We start from the raw sequence: 6,459 nt of genomic DNA, 5'->3' as shown, positions 1-6,459 counted from the left end.
TCTGCATAGAGCTGAAGACCCGGAGCGTCGGGTTCGAGCTTCCGTTCGAGGCTAAAAGCAAGGCTTGCGAGAGAAAAGCATCATCTCATTCATCAATGGCCAAGCTGGCCTGACCGAAGGCCGGGCTCCACATAAGGCCGAAAGCCCGAAGCGTTCGATTGCAGCGCGCTTCCATGCAAGGCCGAAGATAGCGCTGCTGAAGAGCAGAGCTTGGAATTGAATCAATATGATTTCATCTCTCATGCTGCTCGGTCTTTGGCATCACTTGGAAGCGGAACTTGCTGATATACTTCGGGTCTTCAGCCTTCACGGGGCGCCGAACCCGACCGTCATTCCGCCGACCGAATTTTTTTGGGTTATTCCCACTAGTTACCACCAAGTAACTAATGGGAATTGTTGTCCCACCTTTTACCAGTGGTAAAAATCTACTAACTAGTGGGAATAACCCATTTTTTTCGAAACCAATGTCTTGAACTGGAAGCAAAAGCGCGAGCATTGTTCACTAAAAAAAAAAAACTCCACACGTGAGTTTTTTAACCGAATTGATTCCAATTTTTTCTGTGGTTTAAATAGCGAGTTAGTTTTGAACAAAAAATATATTTTTGGCACTAATAAAAGTTTTTTTAGTGCACCCGGTAGGTACAACAAAGAATCGCTAATAATTATACTAATAAGTATTATAAGCCCCTGCGAGGATATTTGTGTTTACTTTTTATTTCCAGAGAAAATCCCATTTTTACCATACCATATTTTTCAAAATTCGTGGTTAAAATGCAACTTTCTCATTAGTTTTTGAACAATCAAGAGGGCCCCTTTACCAGCTGGTGTGTTGAAAGTGGTTTTTCAAGACACCTTTTTAACTACGGAGCCTTCACGATGCACAATAACTGCATACTGCAGTGCACGGCCGCCGACCGTGCCAAAATGCCCTCAGTTCGTTGCCAACAACTGTCCTAGGTTGTCGCGGCTGTCGTTCCCGCGTTTCAGCGGGCGGTTCAAAAACACGTCCTTATGACGGAGGTAAACGATTGTGTACCTACGTGCTATAAGTGTTATCTGGATAATAATTTCTATAGAATATTAGGTAAGTGGGTTAAGGATAATTAATATCTAATTTGTTATATAGATTTAACCACACAAATGCAAATGTTCTTTATTAGAGTTAGTAAAATTACCTCACTATGGTCCGAAAGTGAAATAAATAACTAAATATTATAGGGCATTATTACACAAATTGACTAAGTCCCATAGTAAGCTCAATAAGGCGTTAAGGCGGTACTTATAACGACATAAATATTTATAAATACTTAAATAATAAATATAAAGAAAACACGCATGCCTCAGGAACTCCGAGCTAGACACACGAATAATTGCCCTTATCAGGATTTGAACCCGGGACCATCGTCTTTACCTACTAAGTCAGACAGGTCGTCAAATAGGTACGTGTTAAGTATCCATTCCAATGTTGCTTTTTTTCTGAGTTTTATCTCTAATTTATCAAAATATTTTAAAGGCCTTATTACTTGAAAATGTATATAAATACATAGTCTCTACAAGATTAAAGTATACGAGTTTTAGACCACAGTTCCGTAGTTTTACCGTACCCAACGTAGGTCTTCTAACAGAAGGTAACTTGGAACTAAATCTATTCTGAATTTACATATTTACTTAAATTTTACTTCGGTATATACCTAAGTCAGTCGCACACACCGTAATCAAATGTAATTACAAAAATTAAATAATGAGTTATGTAGGCTGCGTATCAAATTGTTAGATTATCGAAATACTTATCGTACATTTAAATCAAATCTTAGTATGATCGTATTTAAGTATTTATTATATGTATATTACTAACCGTCCACGCAAAAAAAAAAACGAACATGGTATATACCTCATATTACTGCTCTTCGTTGCAAGTAAATAAAGGTAAAGGGCTAAATTTATAGAAAATAAAAGAATAATTTAATTTGTGTCCTATAATTTTAAGCAAATAAATAAGGGCAAAATAAGCAAAAAAAAAGTTAAATAAGAGGGGTTTACATTTTCTTCCTTCTTACATTATAAAATCGTAATTTGTCATTTCTGTAGGAAAAAAATATCCCTCATCCAAAACTACGTAGGTACATTTCGCGGGTAAGAAATAGTTTGTACGGTTTGTTTCACAAGGGGGCAAAGTTGTTGTTTAACCTCTCGTGCTAATATTGATACCCGAACAAGCGAAAGATTCAATAATTGAACTACAAGCGTCGCGAGTGGTTCGAAAAATGGAATCATGAGTGTTGCGAGGGATAAAATTTTGCCACCGAGTGAAACACAAAAATTTTCACCACACTAACGCAAGGAAAGTACTAACTATAGAATATCAAACCAAATCAATTAAAAATGAATGTTATTATATTTATCATTTAAAAGACAATTCTACCAGCCAACATAAGGAAACAACTCAAAATTTAAAATGCAACTTTCTCATCAGTTTTTGAACAATCATGGGGGACTTTAAATAAATAAATAAATATTATAGGACATTATTACACAAATTGACTAAGTCCCACAGTAAGCTCAATAAGGCTTGTGTTGAGGGTACCTAGACAACGATATATATAATATATAAATATTTATAAATACTTAAATACATAGAAAACACCCATGACTCAGGAACAAATATCCATGCTCATCACACGAATAAATGCCCTTACCAGGATTTGAACCCGGGACCATCAGCTTCGTAGGCAGGGTCACTACCCACTAGGCCAAACCGGTCGTCTTTACCAGCAGGTGTGGTGAAAAGTCTAGTTTTTTTACCCGTGCATCGCCCTTAAACAGCTGTTCATAAGCACCAACCCGTAAATATATCATTAAGTTAATTCATTCACCCTTCCCTGACGTCATCCGACGTCGTCGACAACCGCCTGGCTGGCTCGGGGCCAACATTCCTCCCTGTAGGTTTTCCCAGTTTTGGCAGCGAAGGGGTTAGCAACACAGCAACTTAAAATTGGCAAAAACTTTACTGGGGCGATCTGATATTACGTAAGAGTACAACGGACCAGCCGCCGAAATGCCGCTTCCATACAATCAAAGTTAAGTACAGAGGCCATCAAATATATCGGAGCGGCTGCGGTGCTCAAAAATATCTGAACAGGCACTCTAACGCCTTCGCAATAGACGCGTGTTCAGATATTTGTGAGCACCTTGGCCGCTCCGATATATTTGATGGCGACTGTACGCTGTCATACGTGCTTAAATTCCATGGAAGTCCACGGCAAGCATTCTTCCATTTTATAATGACTAGCTAGATTGCTCTGAAACGTACTTATAATAGGATTTAAGATATATAGTTTATCTAGCTTCAGATAGGTACCATAGTTGAAATATACATTGAATTTAAATTTTTCATACATAACTTCTTTTTGCTCTATTTTGTTTAAACTGGAGCTTTATAAACTAATTTCAGCTCTAGTACCTCATGTCATTGTATGTGCAAAGTTTCATTACAATCCAACACGTAGTTTTAAAATGAGAACGTAACTCCGTTTGTATGGGAAGGTGGAATGCGGCTTGCCGGGGACTCTTAACATGTTACGTAAACTAAAAAACGAACAAGTTGGATTTGGTTCAATTTTTTTCGTAGCACAGGAACCCGTAGCCGCTTCTACGCCGTAGGCCTTGCTCGCGTAGCATACAGAGCGTTTAGAAAGAATCGCGTAGGTTTTCTGAATTATAAGGCCAATTCTAATGTGCACTGACATCATGACGTCAAACAGATATGATGTTTCTGATACAATATTATTCACAGTTATGCCAAATATGCAAAATAAATAATGCGTGAGTGTCGTGGAACACTCAGCTGGAACGAAGTTAAGAAGGTTGACACAATCTGCCTTTCACAACACATATGAAGAAATCATTTTCATGTTCATGGTCGTGTCTGTGTCCGAGTCCGTGTTCTTCATCCTCACCCTCACCCTCAACCTCATTCTCATTCTCATTATTTCTCATTTTCATTCTCAATCGTTGGAACGAAGTTGAGAAAGGATCGTGACGGGTTTTCATGACGGAAAAATGCTATACTTAGCCCCCATCCGCCTAGTCCGTACCATCCCATAAGGAACTGCGTTCCATTCCAAGAAATAATATTTAACTAACCTTCTCCTTCCTCGCGTTGTCCCGGCATTTTGCCACGGCTCATGGGAGCCTGGGGTCCGCTTGACAACTAATCCCAAGATTTGGCGTAGGCAATAGTTTTTACGAAAGCGACTGCCATCTGACCTTCCAACCCAGATGGTAAACTAGGCCCAGACCAATAGGTATAAATGGGTATGTAACAAACAGCTGATTTCCCCCATCGACGCATGATGGCGACGTCTTGTCGCTCCGCGAGATTTACGACTAAATTAAGTGTCGAGACACTCGGGCTAAACTAAGTGGCGCATATAAACTAGGACTTAAGCTTACGGACGGTTAGCTGAGATGTAAATATGATTATATATCATTATTTTAGCCTCCAGTAATAGAGCACACGCAGCTTCTCTTCGCGTACGCCACATTTTTTTATACTACGGCGGTGGCAATCAAGCATACGGCCCGCCTGATGGTAAGCAGTCTCCGTAGCCTATGTACGCCTGCAACTCCAGAGGAGTTACATGTTGTACCCCCCCTCGTTGAGTTCTGGTAACCTTACTGGTGAGTAAGGCTGGTGGTGAGGCTGCCCAAAAACTATGAGTAGGGTCTAGTGTTATTTGGCTGCGGTTTTCTGTACGGTGGAGGTACTTCCCCAGGCTCTGCTCTAGATCTAGACTGACATCCGCTGTGCTGTGCCCTACCACACAAAGCGAGATGACATTCAGAATGCTCATACCTCTCTTTTGGACGTAGTTTAAGGACGTACCCGGGTCCAAGCTTATCACTTATCCCGGTCCTGGGCTAGCCCCATCCAGAAATGTCCCGCGATTTTTCGAATGTCATCCACCCAATAAGCCAACGGACGCGAGGCGCTTTTTTCATCCGGAAGCGACCACCAATCCGTTAGCATTTTAGTCCACCTGCCATCACTCTGCCTGGCAACATGTCCCGCCCAATTCCATTTTAGCTTGGTAATGACGTCACCCACGTCTCGCACCGTGGTGCGGTGTCGGATCTCGACATTCCTCACTCGGTCTTGAAGTTTAATGCCGAGCATGGCGCGCTTCATGGCTCTCTGTGCAACAGGCATTTTATGCACAGCCTGCTTAACAAATCAAACGATCGATACGGTTAACGATTATAAATATAACTAATAAACAAACCCCGTTAATAATGTAATATATTGAAAGTAAGGATTGGGATAGATTCAGACTAAGACAAGTCTGCAAGGATTTGGTAGCACACGCAGTGCAAGTGTTATTTTTTTATTTCATAGACGTTTGTCGTTTCAAATAACACTTGCACTGCTGTCAACATCGTTGCAGACTCTTGCTCTGACTCCAAATATCTATCGTTAGAACCCTCAAAACAATATAAACTTGTATAGCAAACTTTGGATACGGAGCTCTAAAAACCAACAAGTTTGCCATACTGATTTTTATACCTAATTACCTCTCTAAAGGTGCGACCAGACCGCAGCTTAAAAAACGCGTCGTATGCGTACCGTTTTTGACGCATGCTCCCCACACCGCTGCTGTTAACAATACAATAAAATAAATAATAAAAATAAATGTATCACTTTTATTTCAGTTTAAATTAAGTTAATTCGTTTTTGCTAAAAAAAAAACATTTTTGGTACAAGTTTTATCGCTGACTGTACTTTTCTTTCCACAGGCAGCTAATACTCATTGAGACAATTCTAACAACTCCAAACATAATTCGTTTGCGTTGTTTTATCACAGAGTTTCCATGGCTACATCCTGTCTCCATCATCAGATCCGCTCCATGCCATCATAATATTGCATTGTCATCCGATTTACATATGTATGCAAAATTTCAGCTCAATCGGAAATCGGGAAGTTGGTCAAATTTAGCTTCCAAAATTTCACCCACACTACATACATACATACTAACAGGGCAAGTTAAATAAAAGCTTGTAAAAAATAGCTTTAGATTCCCTTAACTTGTGTAACTTGCGATGTCTACAGGAAAAACGCGAACGACTCGAACGAGTTAAGCATATTTACTATAAAATTTGACCTAAAAATATCGTAAACGAAGCTCATTCCTCCCTCCCTTGTGTTACGTAATCCACGTGACTTGCCTGAACGTGAACGGACGTTATGTAACAATGCACCTGACACACAACATATCAATGGACACTTCCTACTACACCCCGGCTTAACGAAACTGTACTCTAAATCGAAGTAATAAGAGCGAACGCGACCGCAACTGAGATTTAAAGAAATATATACTCTGAAACCCAAAAGGGTTTGAGAAGAATCCCGCTTGGAGTTTGAATATGAACCATATTAAACAGTTTTAAGATTCAAATTGCAA

The 6,459-nt window shown here is 39.9% G+C and overlaps 1 protein-coding gene across 1 annotated transcript in view; it reads left to right on the top strand.

Moving 5' to 3' along the window:
- The first annotated feature begins 923 nt into the window (after positions 1 to 923).
- The window catches only part of LOC133525126 (multidrug resistance protein homolog 49-like), a 63,905-nt gene continuing 58,369 nt past the window's right edge, over positions 924 to 6,459 (top strand). Inside the window, exon 1 of the mRNA XM_061861381.1 lies at positions 924 to 1,084. The gene's annotated coding sequence lies outside the window, so the exon portion shown is untranslated. The remainder of the gene's footprint in view (positions 1,085 to 6,459) is intronic.

The sequence above is a fragment of the Cydia pomonella genome, chromosome 14 (assembly GCF_033807575.1).
Source record: "Cydia pomonella isolate Wapato2018A chromosome 14, ilCydPomo1, whole genome shotgun sequence".
Taxonomy (NCBI): domain Eukaryota; kingdom Metazoa; phylum Arthropoda; class Insecta; order Lepidoptera; family Tortricidae; genus Cydia; species Cydia pomonella.
The sequence above is the reverse complement of the archived record's forward strand: the minus strand, read 5'-3'. Positions and strand labels throughout refer to the sequence as shown.